The 17,295-nt window shown below is 45.7% G+C and overlaps 1 protein-coding gene across 1 annotated transcript in view; it reads right to left on the reverse strand.

Annotated features, from left to right (window-relative positions):
- Nucleotides 1-15,584, reverse strand: part of LOC138498186 (zinc finger protein 615-like) — a 122,776-nt gene extending 107,192 nt beyond the window's left edge. The window contains exons 1-3 of the mRNA XM_069622069.1: nucleotides 15,449-15,584; nucleotides 15,295-15,357; nucleotides 1,231-1,307 (exon numbers count right to left, since the gene is read on the reverse strand). The gene's annotated coding sequence lies outside the window, so the exon portion shown is untranslated. The remainder of the gene's footprint in view (nucleotides 1-1,230; nucleotides 1,308-15,294; nucleotides 15,358-15,448) is intronic.
- Between the last annotated feature and the right edge of the window lie 1,711 nt (nucleotides 15,585-17,295).

The raw sequence follows: 17,295 nt of genomic DNA on the forward strand, positions 1-17,295 counted from the left end.
TGAACCTGGCCAGGCTAAATTGAGGATTCCATCTAAGCTCGGCATATGCTAACATTTACAATTCTATCTAGGTGCAACGCAGGCTACGTTGAGGATTCCATATAAGTGCGGCATACGCTAACATTTACAATTCTATCTAGGTGCAACGCAGGCTACATTGAGGATTCCATCTAAGTGCGGCATATGCTAACATTTACAATTCTATCTAGGTGCAACGCAGGCTACGTTGAGGATTCCATATAAGTGCGGCATATGCTAACATTTACAATTCTATCTAGGTGCAACGCAGGCTACGTTGAGGATTCCATATAAGTGCGGCATATGCTAACATTTACAATTCTATCTAGGTGCAACGCAGGCTACGTTGAGGATTCCATATAAGTGCGGCATATGCTAACATTTACAATTCTATCTAGGTGCAACGCAGGCTACATTGAGGATTCCATCTAAGTGCGGCATATGCTAACATTTACAATTCTATCTAGGTGCAACGCAGGCTACGTTGAGGATTCCATATAAGTGCGGCATATGCTAACATTTACAATTCTATCTAGGTGCAACGCAGGCTACGTTGAGGATTCCATCTAAGTGTGGCACATGCTAACATCCACAATTCTATCTAGATGTGGTGCATGCTAACGATTATTACATCAGTCAAAGGGGACATAGGCTGATCTTAAAAGTTCTCTATAGGTTAGTTAGCATTGGCTTTGCGGACCTCACAATGATATATAAAGTGCCATACAAATGCCAGGCAGTATAACATAACAGTATGTTAGTGCATAGTGCAGTATTTATAATCCAGCCAAGAATGCATTTCGGTTGGTGGTCATTTATCTCTTAGGAATGCATGTTGAAATTCCAGGATAGTCAACGTTATGGCGCCCCAAGTAGAGTGGCTAGGGCTTCCTGGAGTAGAGGGATTGCTCTACCCCCCACCCATGCCACATTTACAGTTTTGTTGGTGTCATGTGTATTAAGCAGCATTTAAAGTATCAATGGTTTCATGTAATGGACAAAAAGCTACATTTTGCATGTTGCATAAAACAGATTTGCTAGGGGCATGCTGAAAAGTGACTACATATTAGTGAAACACATCACCACGTTTTTACAGTACAGGCTGAATAGAGCCTGTGTTGTAGGTAAATACTGAAAGAAAACATCCTCCCTCTTCTCCCCTTCTGGACTCTCTAAATAGTGCAGGTTTCAGTGAGGAGTGCAGGTACAGACCTTCCTTTCCGCATGCTTCCTGTTTTTCCGCTCGCAGACATAGCTGTAAAGTGACATGTTGGCACTATATGGCTCACCTAGATAAAAGAACATAAGATCAGAAGTTAGTGGTGTATAAACACTGCAAGTTGACATCTTCACAGCCTATAACAATATGAAATGGGAGGATGATGTCAAAGTAAGATGGAATCTGTTACTGGAGCGCAACGATATGAATCTGATTTATTAAATGAGGAAATCTTTTGCTTTAAGTGTGGACATTTTAACTTAATTATCCGCAGGGTTATTGTAATGTATAAATATGCTGTAAGTTATTGTTAGGCAGAATTATATGCAGTACCCTTTGGGAATACCACACACAATTAAGACTACAAGTGACAGTACAAATTCTATTTTGTTACAAGCCAGTACTACACAGTAAAGTGGTACCGATGGCAGAGCAGCCAGACTTATCGCAAGAGCAAGTGAGCAGTATCAAATAGTTACACAAAGGACAGCAATTACTATGATTCAAACAAACACTGACTCAAGGTTTCTGAGTAAAAGAATATACATTTATTTACACATCAGTTATATAACCCAAACTGTACCTCCCAAACGTTAGTGGTAGGTCCTAAGTGATTTTAACTTAGGCTACAACGAAATTAAGGATACCCACTCCACTGCCATCGCTACGACTTTGAAAAAGCTTGGATTCACTCAGAAAGTAAACCTACCCATGCACAACAAAGGTCGAACTCTCGACTGGATAGCAAAACATGTCAACATCACGTCCATTGTTCCCCAGATCTGGACAGACCACCACCTCCTAGTATTCACACTGGCAACTAATCTAGCCACAGCCCAGACATCCCCACTTGCTCCACCTACACTCACGAGGAACAAAAAACAAATGACAGCTGACTAACTGCTGCCCCACATAATACCTAAGCTTAATTCTATACCTGACAACGTGGACCCCAACTCCCTAGTTGAAAAGTATAACGAAATCATGAACACAGCCATTGACAATATTGCACCTCTCAAATTAAGGAAGAGTAAACCCAAAAAACACATTAACTCTTGGTTCACCCCTCACTTAAAAAACCTTAGACTACTTAAAAGAAAGCTTGAAACCACTTGGAGACTCTCTCTGTCAGCAGAAAATAAACTAAACCTAACAAACGTCTCAACCCAATATAAGAAAGACATCCTCTTAGCCAAACAGGAGACTTATGATAACAGAATACCTCAATCAAAATCTAGCATCAAAGAATTGTTCAGTATTCTAAAAGAACTGGAAACACCTATTGTACCACAAGAGAACTGCATTAAAGATAAAAAGTGGTGCTCTAGCATCCAGCACACCTTAACTAACAAAGTCTCCAACCTACAAACCAAAATCGCCCATAAGAAAGCTTCCCTTGCACCTCAAACCACGCAGAGTGTAGCTGAACCACCCCACTGCAAACAAGAAAATTGCTTTAGTTTCTCTAAAGTGTCTGTCATTGAGGTGGAGAAGGCCATACTGGGACTTAAACCGTCCAATTGCAAAGGCGACCAATGCCCGGCACAACTTATCAAGGACGTTGCGAAAGAATTTGCGGCTTTCATAAATAAACTTATCAACTCCTCATTCACAACCGGTACTGTCCCGAACAATTTGAAAGAATCTTGGGTACTACGACTACTCAAAAAGCAAACCCTTGACCCCGCCATACCCACGAACTTCAGAACCATCACGACTGTGCCATTTCTATTAAAAATTCTAGATAAAGTAGCCTATATGCAAATACAGAATTTCCTGGAATCCAACCTCCAACTAGGTTCTCGCCAATCTGGATTCCGTCCCAAACATGGTACAGAGACGGCTTTAATCGATCTCAAGGCCCAAATAGATGAGTTCAGAGATAAGGGCCAATCAGCCCTATTCCTCCTACTAGACCTCTCGGCTGCATTTGACTTGGTTGATCACAAAGTCCTATGCAGCCACCTAGACTCTGCAGCTCCTTTCTCTAAGGAGGCTATAACTTGGATCGAGGCATTCTTGAGCAACAGGACCATGAGAGTCTTTTCACCTTCGGCCTCAGTAGACCCTATCCCTATAACCTGCGGTGTACGTCAGGGATCTTGTGTGTCACCAACACTCTACAATGTATTCACTAAGCCCCTCTTTAACGAAATGGACTATTTGGGTATCGCCTACACAAATTATACAGACGATACCCAAATCCTCCTACCTCTCACCGGAGATTATGTCATGGACTTGGCTTTGGTGAATAGAATTTATGGCATCATTCAGGCATGGATGGCCACCCATGGTCTTATGTCTGAACGATGACAAAACTGAGCTTATTATTTTAGGCACCTCAACCCACCTGTCCAAACTCAGCCCAGATTATGCTAATTTCACCATTGATGGAAATAACATAAAAGTAGCAAAGGAAGTGAAGACCCTAGGCTTCTACCTAGACGCCACCTTGAACTTCCGTAACAAGTTAACTCTCTAGCCTCTGCGACGGCATACACGTGCAAATTAATCAGAACTAGTAAACAATTCCTCTCCACTGAAAGCTGCCTTATCCTCGCTAGAGCCCTCATACTCTCTAAATTGGATTACTGTAACATGCTCTATATTGGTGCAAACAAACACATTATCCATAAAATACAGGTTCTCCAGCACAACGCCCTGAGAGCAGCACTTAAGATCAACAGAAAAGAACATATTTCCTCTACTAGAAGAAAATACCAATGCCTCCCTCACATACACGTGCCTCAAAAATAGAGCACCGCCATACCCCACTGACAGAATCAGCAGGAAAACCTCTCTCAGACCGACTAGAACAGCCAACTGCAACTGCCTCCAAGTACCGTGGTTCAAATCTCTCTACTATCGGGGGACATAGCTTCCTAGTTAAGGCTGCGCAATTGTGGAACTCCTTACATCCTGGTATCAGAGAACACCAGTCCTTCTCTAAATTTAGACAGAATCTGACCAACTGGTTAAAGGAAAACGATAAATAATCATCCTGAGAAACATTCACTTGACTACACATATGCTCCATCACGCACACCCCTATGCATAGTGACTCGTTTATCATGCGTTAGTCCCCTTTGAACGCCTTCTCTGATGTACTGTGATCACTTCAGTATCTAGCAGCTTATGTAATCTACACTGTATCTATGCCGATGTATCTCAAGTACCCATTGTGGCCTATGCATTTCATGTACCCATGTAACTAAGCTGAACGTATTCTTGTATCCTGCGCCCTGATGCCCCTGGGTCTGGTGCGCATTATAAATAAACAAACAAACAAACATAACATTTCACCAAAGTAAAGCAGTTTAAAAATCATTGGGAGTGGTGTGGTGTGGTCTTAATACACCACACCACTCCCAATAGGTTCCAGACAAGTTAAGCTCACTAAATGAAGTGGGAGCAAAATGGCACTCCAGAAATTTAAAAGGGAGGGAAAGACAAAGTTAGGTAGAAATTGAATAGCACCAACAGGTAAGTAAGCAGGGCAATCTAGAAAGAGGAACTACAGTGATGGAATCAAATCAAAAAGGCTTAGGGCCAAAGACAATAGGACAAAAGTCTTTTGCTCAAATTCACACAGTTCAGGGTAGTTCGCGGTGAAGTCTTTGCCAAGAGTTCCGGACGAAGTCGGTCGGCAGAAAAGTTAGGTTAAAGAGTAGAGAAGGACAAGCCCTCGAATTGGAGAAAGATTTCACACACTTTCACTGCGGCCGTGGATGATGACATTACATTCACTTGTTTAGCCAATGCAAGGCTGGAATCGAGGTAAAGGTTTTTACGTCCTTGGCAACCTTAATCGTATTGCCATCTATATCAAAGGTAGTATAATTGTGGCCAAGTTTATTAATGTTGGACGTGGTCCCCAGAATAATGAGTTCTGTTTTGTCATCATTCAGGCATAGACCATGGAGTGCCATCTATACCTGGATGATGAGGTATATTCTATTCACCAAGGCCAAATCCTTGTTGTAATCCCCTGCAAGTGGAATGAGAATCTGGGTGTCGTCTGCATAGTTAGTGTAGGTGACACAGAGACAATCCAGATCATCAAAAAGGGGCTTGGTAAATATATTATACATGGTGGGGGAGACACAGGACCCCTGAGGAACGCTGCAAGTGATGGGGATGGGGTCTGATGCTGCTGTGGCAGGGAAGACCTTGTCCTGCTACTTAAAAAAGATTGGGTCCAGGTTATAGCTTGTTGCAAGAAGTGCACTGCTGACTATAGACCTTGTGGTCCACCAGGTCAACTGCTGCTGAGAGGTCTAGAAGAAGTAGTCTCTCAGCTCGTCGACTTGGGCCTTAAGGTCAATCAGCACGGTGTTGGTGCTTTGGTGTGGTCTAAATCCTGATTGCCATGGGTGCCTTACCGTGGCTGCGAAAGCTGCTGCGGTAAAAACACACAATGGTAGTAATAAGTAAACCACTGCCAACAGCCATTAATTGTAGGAAGGGTAACATAAAAATGTTACATGAGAAAGAAGACAAAGGGGATACTAAGTAACCCCTCCAGCACCTGATGATAAAATAGTGCGTGCTGGGTCTAGAAAGTTACAATTTGTAAGCAAAGTCAATGTCACTTCACTGCTCTTGGAAATAGTAGTTTCATCAAGTATTTAAACCTTGGGGAAATCTAAGAGACTTCCATGTGCCACTGTACTGAAGGTGCTGTGTGACACAATGTAAAGAAGATGCCTATGGAGTTTGTCAGACTCCAAAGTTGAAAAGAACACAGAAACTAAATCACATTAAAATTACAAGAGAGATAAAATGTCCTGAAGCCCAGCAAAAGCAAAAGAGCTAAGGGTCTGTAAGGTAGAAGGGAATTAGCACATTTCTGAGAATTCTCCCCAACACCCGTCCCCCCCAGACTAAGGGGTCGGAGGATTTCATCCACTTCTGGATGAATCGCTTTACTCCAGTCGGTCATAATTTCTGGAGAGACCATCGGCATTTTGGTGATTGCACCCTGACCTGTGTTCTATGGTGAAATCAAAACCCTGAAGGCTGATTGACCATCTTAACAGTTTAGGATTCTCCCCCTTCATCTGCCTTAACCATCTCAAGGGTTGGTGGACTGTTTGAATTACAAAGTAAATCCATCCAAGTATGGTCTAAACTTGTTCAAGGACCAAACAATGGCAAAACATTCACGTTCTATGGTTGCCCACCTTGGTTCTCGGCCATTCAGTTTCCTACTGATGAAGCAGATAGAGTGTGTATGGGAGGACTGGTCCAGGAGACCCCCCTCCCATGCCTCTTCTCCCCCGGTGAGGTTCATGGCTCATCAGTTGTCCTTCCTGCCACCAGGGCCCAGGTGGTGGGTGGGGCACTGGCTGAAGACATTGACCAAACCTGCTCAATTTAGCTAGGCCCTGGAAACCATTTTGTCTAATAAAAATGGTTTGAGCCCTGTGCACCGCAGCGCGGCCCCCACCCTTGGAGAGTGTCACTTATCCCTGTGGCCGCAGTTCTCTGGCAGATCCGCTGAGAGCCCGTTCCCACGAACAGACGGACATGAGCTAGTGTCAGATACCAACACTGTAACATTTCACCTTCCGCAGTGTATCGCTGTTTCCAGCATGACCCGGCCAGCAGGGCCTGGGTGGAAAAGAACTGTACAAAGGTCCTCTGACAAAAGCAGAGTCCCCAAATACTAATGAGCAAACCACCTGTGATGGAAGCGTTCTCTCCACAACCTCTCTGAACTAAAAAACCTGTAAAATGTATAGAAATGGCAGAATGGGTGCTCATATGACATCAGGGATGAAGCACCGACATCCCTGTAGCTAGGCGCAAATGGTACAAGCATCCCGGGGGTTTTTCATGTTATGTGTGTGTTATCGAGAAGACCGCACCCCACGGTCCCGCGCCAAAACTGAACTAATGCTGCTAGAGTGCAAAGGAAGACAAATGCAACCATATTGAGGGCTCATGTAAAGGGTGCACGAAAATGCACCATGTGTGTGTCCAAGCCCACTATGTGCCACTGCCGTCAGTCTTATTGGCGGGTTGTTCCTGCATGCTCCATCAACCTTACTACTACCTCACTTACCGCGCAAGTATAAGCATATAACAAAATGTTGTAGTTGCTAAAAACGTAGTGTACAAGTAATGTGTTCAAATTGGCCATATGGATGGCACTAGCAATGTCAAAAACGTGAGCTTTGGAAAGACTCAATGAGTATTGTATATTATATGAATGTTTATGTCTCTTCCACTTAAAGTCTGCAACACACGAGGAAAATACCTTTGTGAGCACACGCAAGGCCATTCCCCCTTCCTCCCAGTGAAGCCAGCCAGACGAAAAAGCAGAGGCCTGTGCTGCCCTGCTCCACCTCCCCCAACTCGGCTGGAGCCGCTTCAAGCATTCACATTCCCCCGCAGCACCCAAGGCCACGGCCTGCCACCTGAATTATTTACAACCCAGCAGTAAACCCTGGCCTTAAAACACAGATCCAAAGGCGCCCTTTCTTAGGCTCCACGACCCACCGGCTCACCTTAGGTTAATGGCCCCTGTAAAATAAGGACACCCAATATTATGGCAACATTACAAGAACACATCCATAATGACTTCTAACAAGACACAATAACACGGACCGCCTGTCCCATGCCCCGAGACCCAACCCCACGACCTCCGATACCCAGTCAACAGGACGATGGTAACCATGTATTGATGTATCGCCAAAAGACCCCACTCTAGGTGCATTCCTCCTGTGTTGCATTAACCTGTAGAATAACCTATTAGAAGATTTACCAGGGAAGATAATATTGCGAGGTTGAATGACTGCGGTGTGCGTGGCCCTAGGGCAGGAAGTCAGGAAAGACATTAATCTCTGACACTGATCACGGTTGGCACAACAACACCGCCCGGATGAGCCCAGCTGACCTGCCAGGCCCAGCCCAACCCACGAGGGTAACCAGTGACGTCCTCCAGCCGCGGCAAACCACATCGCAGCAGCACCTATAGCTGGTCGTCGCCACCCAATCCCCACAAACTTGTGCCCCCTATAGCATGTAGGTTCTTATGACGTTTTTTGTAAATATATACGCCTGTCTTTGCTATTGTCAGACAGAGCGCTCTCGGAGTTTGCAGAGTTCTTTGCATGCCCTATTTTGATTGATAAACTCCCATTTAAGCTCACCCGCACTTTGTCCTGGCCTTATTCCCATCCTGGGAGAGTCCATTATTGTCTCTCATTGTGGGGAGGATCGTGCTATCTGGGGACGCTTGCCTTCAAGTGTTCCCTGCCTTTCTCATCCAGCGGACTCAGAACTGCATCTATACCTGTATTGGATATGTTCCCTGCCTTTCTCATCCAGCGGACTCAGAACTGCATCTATACCTGTATTGGAGGCATCTGTCTGCACAATGAAGGTTTGGTTATAGTCAGGAGCTCTTAGGACTGGAGCTTGACAAAGGGCTTTAATGCCTTAGTACACTCCTCATTCGACCTGACCTTCTTGGGAAATTTGGGTGAGGAGATCACATTCAAGGGAGAAGCTATGGTCCCATAGTTCTCTATGAAGTTCCTATAGTAACCTGTGAGACCTAGAAAGGCTCTCACTTGGTTTTGAGTAGTAGGGGTGGCCCAGTCTTGTACAGCTTGTACTTTGCTAGGCAATGGCCTTATTTCACCTCCTCCTACCTCATGTCCAAGGTAGACCACTTTACTCTGATTAATTTGATATTTGCTTGCTTTTATGGTCAGATGGGCCTGCACAAGAGCCTGCAAAACATATCCTAAGTGGTCAACATGTTCTTTCCATGTAGGGCTGAACACTGCAATGTCATCCAAGTATGCCATGCAGAAGTCCTCCATCCCATTCAGAACTTGATTTACCATCCTTTGGAATGTAGCAGGTGCATTCTTTAGTCCAAAGGCCATTACCCTCAACTGGTAAAGACCTCCTGGGGTTGAAAATGCTGTTTGTTTTCTCCTTGGCATGGTCTGTCAGAGCTATTTGCCAATACCCCGATGTTAGGTTAAATGTACTGAGGTACTTGGCTGAACCAGGTTTATCCACCAGTTCATCTGTCCTGCTCTGCTCGCGGGTGCCGTTACACCCGCCAAGTCAGACCTGGCGGGTGAAACGGCACCCGTGAGCAAAGTTGGTAGTATGGCGGTCTGGGAACTACCGTACCGGTATGCTTACCAGTACCGTAGTTGCCGGACCGCCATGCTTGTAATGAGGCCCTATGACTTTTGTCCTGAAATATTTCGGCTGTGGATGATATCCCAAACGGTGCAGTTTATAATGGTATAGGGCCATGTACAACATGAACGTGGTGATGTAAATTGATTCTGCGCAATTTTTAGTGGGCAGGGAGTGCACAGGAAAGGCGGAGAAGGGACGGGGAGGAAGGAAAGGAATAGAGGACAGGCAGGGCACAGGCAAGGTGGGAGAGGGACAGGCAAGAAAAACAGCAGAATGGAAGAGGGGGCACAGGCAAGTTGGGAGAGGGGCGGGGAGGAAGGAGAGAGGAATGAAGAGGGGACAGGGAGGGCACAGGCAAGGTGGGGAGGGGCGAGGAGGAAGGACATAGAATGGAAGAGGGGGCAGGGAGTGCACAGGCAAGGTGGGAGAGGGGCGGAGAGGATGGACAGAGGAAAGCAAGAGCGGGCAGAGAGGACACAGGGGGGAAGCAGAGAGGAATGGAGGACACAGGCAAGGTGGGAGAGGGGCGGGAAGGAAGGTGAGAGGAATGGAAGAGGGGCAGGGAGGGCACAAGCAAGGTGGAAGAGGGGTGGGAAGGAAGGAGAGGAATGGAAGTGGGGAAGGGAGGAAGGAGAGAGGAATGGAAGAGGGGGCAGGGAGGGCACAGGCAAGGTGGGAGATCAGAGAGGAAGGATGTTACAGTCCCTCCCCTTCTGAAAAAACCCAGGACTAGACCCCAGTGATGGAGCCAACCCAAGACCTATTACGAACTGCAACTTCTTCAAGTAGCCACTTGTCAGTTTGTGACCTATATTGAAGCCACAAACCTTCTACACCCGAGGCAGTCGGGTTTTAGTCCTGCTCATAGCATAGAGACCGCCCTTACTGATCTTCAGAGCCACATGCTGAGCAACATGGACCGGGGCAAGTCCGGTCCCCTGGTGTCATTAGATCTATCAGCCACATTCGATTTACTGGATCATGAGCGTCTCATACACATCCTAAACTGCTCTGCTCTAGCCTGCAAATGGATACTCTCCTTCCTGACTGGAAGACAGTCCAAAGTCTGCTGGGGAGAGGCTACCTCGGGTTCCCTCCCTTTCTATCTGTGGGGTGCCGCAAGAAGTTTGCATGTCGCCCATATTGTTCAACCTACACATCCTATCCCTATGCAGCCTCCTAGAAGAATCTGGAGTATGACACACAATTGCTCCTGGAGATTTCAGACATATATCACAGCAGTTATTTACTTTGTGTGGGCTGCGCTCCTGACATATATCACAGCAGTTATTTACCTTGTGTGGCCTGCGCTCCTGACATATATCACTGTAGTTATTTACCTTGTGTGGCCTGCGCTGCTGACATATATCACAGCAGTTATTTACCTTGTGTGGCCGGTGCTCCTGGCATATATCACAGCAGTTATTTACCTAATGTGGCCTGTGCTGCTGACATATATCACAGCAGTTATTTACCTAATGTGGCCTGTGCTGCTGACATATATCACAGCAGTTATTTACCTAATGTGGCCTGTGCTGCTGACATATATCACAGCAGTTATTTACCTTGTGTGGCCTGTGCTGCTGACATATATCACAGCAGTTATTTACCTAATGTGGCCTGTGCTGCTGACATATATCACAGCAGTTATTTACCTTGTGTGGCCTGTGCTCCTGACATATATCACAGCAGTTATTTACCTAATGTGGCCTGTGCTGCTGACATATATCACAGCAGTTATTTACCTAATGTGGCCTGTGCTGCTGACATATATCACAGCAGTTATTTACCTTGTGTGGCCTGTGCTGCTGACATATATCACAGCAGTTATTTACCTAATGTGGCCTGTGCTGCTGACATATATCACAGCAGTTATTTACCTTGTGTGGCCTGCGCTGCTGACATATATCACAGCAGTTATTTACCTTGTGTGGCCTGCGCTGCTGACATATATCACAGCAGGTATTTACCTTGTGTGGCCTGTGCTGCTGACATATATCACAGCAGTTATTTACCTTGTGAGGCCTGTGCTGCTGACATATATCACAGCAGTTATTTACCTTGTGTGGCCTGCGCTGCTGACATATATCACAGCAGTTATTTACCTTGTGTATCCTGTGCTCCTGACATATATCACAGCAGTTATTTACCTTGTGTGGCCTGTGCTCCTGACATATATCACAGCAGTTATTTACCTAATGTGGCCTGTGCTGCTGACATATATCACAGCAGTTATTTACCTAATGTGGCCTGTGCTGCTGACATATATCACAGCAGTTATTTACCTTGTGTGGCCTGTGCTGCTGACATATATCACAGCAGTTATTTACCTAATGTGGCCTGTGCTGCTGACATATATCACAGCAGTTATTTACCTTGTGTGGCCTGCGCTGCTGACATATATCACAGCAGTTATTTACCTTGTGTGGCCTGCGCTGCTGACATATATCACAGCAGGTATTTACCTTGTGTGGCCTGTGCTGCTGACATATATCACAGCAGTTATTTACCTTGTGAGGCCTGTGCTGCTGACATATATCACAGCAGTTATTTACCTTGTGTGGCCTGCGCTGCTGACATATATCACAGCAGTTATTTACCTTGTGTATCCTGTGCTCCTGACATATATCACAGCAGTTATTTACCTTGTGTATCCTGTGCTCCTGACATATATCACAGCAGTTATTTACCTTGTGTGGCCTGTGATGTTGACATATATCACAGCAGTTATTTACCTTGTGTGGCCTGTGCTCCTGACATATATCACAGCAGTTATTTACCTTGTGTGGCCTGTGCTCCTGACATATATCACAGCAGTTATTTACCTTGTGTGGCCTGCGCTGCTGACATATATCACAGCAGTTATTTACCTTGTGTATCCTGTGCTCCTGACATATATCACAGCAGTTATTTACCTTGTGTATCCTGTGCTCCTGACATATATCACAGCAGTTATTTACCTTGTGTGGCCTGTGCTGCTGACATATATCACAGCAGTTATTTACCTAATGTGGCCTGTGCTGCTGACATATATCACAGCAGTTATTTACCTTGTGTGGCCTGTGCTGCTGACATATATCACAGCAGTTATTTACCTAATGTGGCCTGTGCTGCTGACATATATCACAGCAGTTATTTACCTTGTGTGGCCTGTGCTCCTGACATATATCACAGCAGTTATTTACCTAATGTGGCCTGTGCTGCTGACATATATCACAGCAGTTATTTACCTAATGTGGCCTGTGCTGCTGACATATATCACAGCAGTTATTTACCTTGTGTGGCCTGTGCTGCTGACATATATCACAGCAGTTATTTACCTAATGTGGCCTGTGCTGCTGACATATATCACAGCAGTTATTTACCTTGTGTGGCCTGCGCTGCTGACATATATCACAGCAGTTATTTACCTTGTGTGGCCTGCGCTGCTGACATATATCACAGCAGGTATTTACCTTGTGTGGCCTGTGCTGCTGACATATATCACAGCAGTTATTTACCTTGTGAGGCCTGTGCTGCTGACATATATCACAGCAGTTATTTACCTTGTGTGGCCTGCGCTGCTGACATATATCACAGCAGTTATTTACCTTGTGTATCCTGTGCTCCTGACATATATCACAGCAGTTATTTACCTTGTGTGGCCTGTGCTCCTGACATATATCACAGCAGTTATTTACCTAATGTGGCCTGTGCTGCTGACATATATCACAGCAGTTATTTACCTAATGTGGCCTGTGCTGCTGACATATATCACAGCAGTTATTTACCTTGTGTGGCCTGTGCTGCTGACATATATCACAGCAGTTATTTACCTAATGTGGCCTGTGCTGCTGACATATATCACAGCAGTTATTTACCTTGTGTGGCCTGCGCTGCTGACATATATCACAGCAGTTATTTACCTTGTGTGGCCTGCGCTGCTGACATATATCACAGCAGGTATTTACCTTGTGTGGCCTGTGCTGCTGACATATATCACAGCAGTTATTTACCTTGTGAGGCCTGTGCTGCTGACATATATCACAGCAGTTATTTACCTTGTGTGGCCTGCGCTGCTGACATATATCACAGCAGTTATTTACCTTGTGTATCCTGTGCTCCTGACATATATCACAGCAGTTATTTACCTTGTGTATCCTGTGCTCCTGACATATATCACAGCAGTTATTTACCTTGTGTGGCCTGTGATGTTGACATATATCACAGCAGTTATTTACCTTGTGTGGCCTGTGCTCCTGACATATATCACAGCAGTTATTTACCTTGTGTGGCCTGTGCTCCTGACATATATCACAGCAGTTATTTACCTTGTGTGGCCTGCGCTGCTGACATATATCACAGCAGTTATTTACCTTGTGTATCCTGTGCTCCTGACATATATCACAGCAGTTATTTACCTTGTGTATCCTGTGCTCCTGACATATATCACAGCAGTTATTTACCTTGTGTGGCCTGCGCTGCTGACATATATCACAGCAGTTATTTACCTTGTGTATCCTGTGCTCCTGACATATATCACAGCAGTTATTTACCTTGTGTGGCCTGCGCTGCTGACATATATCACAGCAGTTATTTACCTTGTGTGGCCTGTGATGCTGACATATATCACAGCAGTTAGTTATCTTGAGTAGCATGTGCTCCTGACATATATCACAGCAGTTATTTACCTTGTGTGGCCTGTGCTCCTGACATATATCACAGCAGTTATTTACCTTGTGTATCCTGTGCTCCTGACATATATCACAGCAGTTATTTACCTTGTGTATCCTGTGCTCCTGACATATATCACAGCAGTTATTTACCTTGTGTGGCCTGCGCTGCTGACATATATCACAGCAGTTATTTACCTTGTGTATCCTGTGCTCCTGACATATATCACAGCAGTTATTTACCTTGTGTGGCCTGCGCTGCTGACATATATCACAGCAGTTATTTACCTTGTGTGGCCTGTGATGCTGACATATATCACAGCAGTTAGTTATCTTGAGTAGCATGTGCTCCTGACATATATCACAGCAGTTATTTACCTTGTGTGGCCTGCGCTGCTGACATATATCACAGCAGTTATTTACCTTGTGTGGCCTGTGCTGCTGACATATATCACAGCAGTTAGTTATCTTGAGTAGCATGTGCTCCTGACATATATCACAGCAGTTATTTACCTTGTGTGGCCTGCGCTGCTGACATATATAACAGCAGTTATTTACCTTGTGTATCCTGTGCTCCTGACATATATCACAGCAGTTATTTACCTTGTGTGGCCTGCGCTGCTGACATATATCACAGCAGTTATTTACCTTGTGTGGCCTGTGCTCCTGACATATATCACAGCAGTTATTTACCTTGTGAGGCCTGCGCTGCTGACATATATCACAGCAGTTATTTACCTTGTGTGGCCTGTGCTCCTGACATACATCACAGCAGTTATTTACCTTGTGTGACCTGTGCTCCTGACATATATCACAGCAGGTATTTACCTTGTGTGGCCTGTGCTGCTGACATATATCACAGCAGTTATTTACCTTGTGTGGCCTGCGCTGCTGACATATATCACAGCAGTTATTTACCTTGTGTGGCCTGTGCTCCTGACATATATCACAGCAGTTATTTACCTTGTGTGGCCTGCGCTGCTGACATATATCACAGCAGTTATTTACCTTGTGTGGCCTGTGCTCCTGACATACATCACAGCAGTTATTTACCTTGTGTGACCTGTGCTCCTGACATATATCACAGCAGGTATTTACCTTGTGTGGCCTGTGCTGCTGACATATATCACAGCAGTTATTTACCTTGTGTGGCCTGCGCTGCTGACATATATCACAGCAGTTATTTACCTTGTGTGGCCTGTGCTCCTGACATATATCACAGCAGTTATTTACCTTGTGAGGCCTGTTTTCCTGACTTCTGGGGGTCACGGCGACGCAGCAATAGTGGGCTCAGGTCTGCAGGAAGCAAACAGCATATGATTAAATAATGCAAATTAAACACTCGAAGCTTTTGCATGACATACAGGGGAAATGTGACCAGCCTTACCATCCTCCTTAACATTTGTCCTGTGAAGACTTCTTTCTGAACACAAACAGCCCCCGTCGCTCACCTGCAGCAAATGATGCTATAATTATTGCCTGATCTGCAGCCGCGATCTAAGGGAGGGCGTTAGCGCATGCGCACAAAGCGGAGAGCGTAGAAACGCGCATGCGCGGGAAAAGGACACGTTAGTAGGGACGCGCGTGTGCACTTAGCGGACCTTCACAGTCGAGATGCGCATGCGCAGTAGGTAGTCTTCTGCGTCAGAGGCTCTACCGAGGACCCGGACATGGCGACATAACCTGTTTCATGGCCATTGCCGGGTCAGAGCAGGTTAAGGCGCATGCGCAGATCTGAGAAGTCTGCATGCGCAGTAAGGGGTGACTCTCCGGAGCATGCGCACAAATTGGGGCCTGGAACAAAAGCAAGAACAGAAAGGCTACAGTCTAAAGTCCTCAATCTGTGAGGGCTTTGGCATTAGATATGTAATGTCTTCTGATACCTCTGTTAAAAATACAATAACGCTCTTTGGACTCAGACTCTGTGGCTGCCCCCCAGGGTGCAGACCTGCCTACATTTAAAAATGGAAAACCCTGAGAATTACTTCACACGACGCCCCGCCCCCATCCACGGAAGACCCGCCCACAGCCACGCCCACTTTTGCCCCCCCAGCCCTGCACGAAAAATATTTCATTCTGTCCCTCTGTTCAGTAATTTAAATAAAAAAGTAAAAGCGCCCTGGCACCTTCACTAATTGCGCCAACCCACCCATCTGTCTATCAAGTTCAGATGCCAGGTGTGAGAAGTTCCTCTACAGGCCTGCCTTCTCTCTTTCATCCTCCAGCCTTCTCTCTTTCATCCTCCAGCCTTCTCTATTTCATCCTCCAGCCTTCTCTCTTTCATCCTCCAGCCTTCTCTCTTTCATCCTCCAGCCTTCTCTCTTTCATCCTCCAGCCTTCTCTCTTTCATCCTCCAGCCTTCTCTCTTTCATCCTCCAGCCTTCTCTCTTTCATCGTCCTGCCTTCTCTCTTTCATCCTCCAGCCTTCCCTCTTTCATCCTCCAGCCTTCTCTATTTCATCCTCCAGCCTTCTCTCTTTCATCCTCCAGCCTTCTCTCTTTCATCCTCCAGCCTTCTCTCTTTCATCCTCCAGCATTCTCTCTTTCATCCTCCAGCCTTCTCTTTCATCCTCCAGCCTTCTCTCTTTCATCCTCCAGCATTTTCTCTTTCATCCTCCAGCCTTCTCTCTTTCATCCTCCAGCCTTCTCTCTTTCATCCTCCAGCCTTCTCTCTTTCATCCTCCAGCCTTCTCTCTTTCATCGTCCTGCCTTCTCTCTTTCATCGTCCAGCCTTCTCTCTTCCATCCTCCAGCCTTCTCTCTCATCCTCCAGCCTTCTCTCTTTCATCCTCCAGCCTTCTCTATTTCATCCTCCAGCCTTCTCTCTCATCCTCCAGCCTTCTCTCTTTCATCCTCCAGCCTTCTCTCTTTCATCCTCCAGCCTTCTCTCTCATCCTCCAGCCTTCTCTCTTTCATCCTCCAGCCTTCTCTCTTTCATCCTCCAGCCTTCTCTATTTCATCCTCCAGACTTCTCTTTCATCCTCAGCCTTCTCTCTTTCATCCTCCAGCCTTCTCTCTTTCATCCTCCAGCCTTCTCTCTTTCATCCTCCAGCCTTCTCATCCTCCAGCCTTCTCTCTTTCATCGTCCTGCCTTCTCTCTTTCATCGTCCTGCCTTCTCTCTTTCATCCTCCAGCCTTCTCTTTCATCCTCCAGCCTTCTCTCTTTCATCCTCCAGCCTTCTCTCTTTCATCGTCCAGCCTTCTCTCTTTCATCCTCCAGCCTTCTCTCTTTCATC

This window comes from Ambystoma mexicanum, chromosome 5q (assembly GCF_040938575.1).
Source record: "Ambystoma mexicanum isolate Mex_15411 chromosome 5q, UKY_AmexF1_1, whole genome shotgun sequence".
NCBI lineage: Eukaryota > Metazoa > Chordata > Amphibia > Caudata > Ambystomatidae > Ambystoma > Ambystoma mexicanum.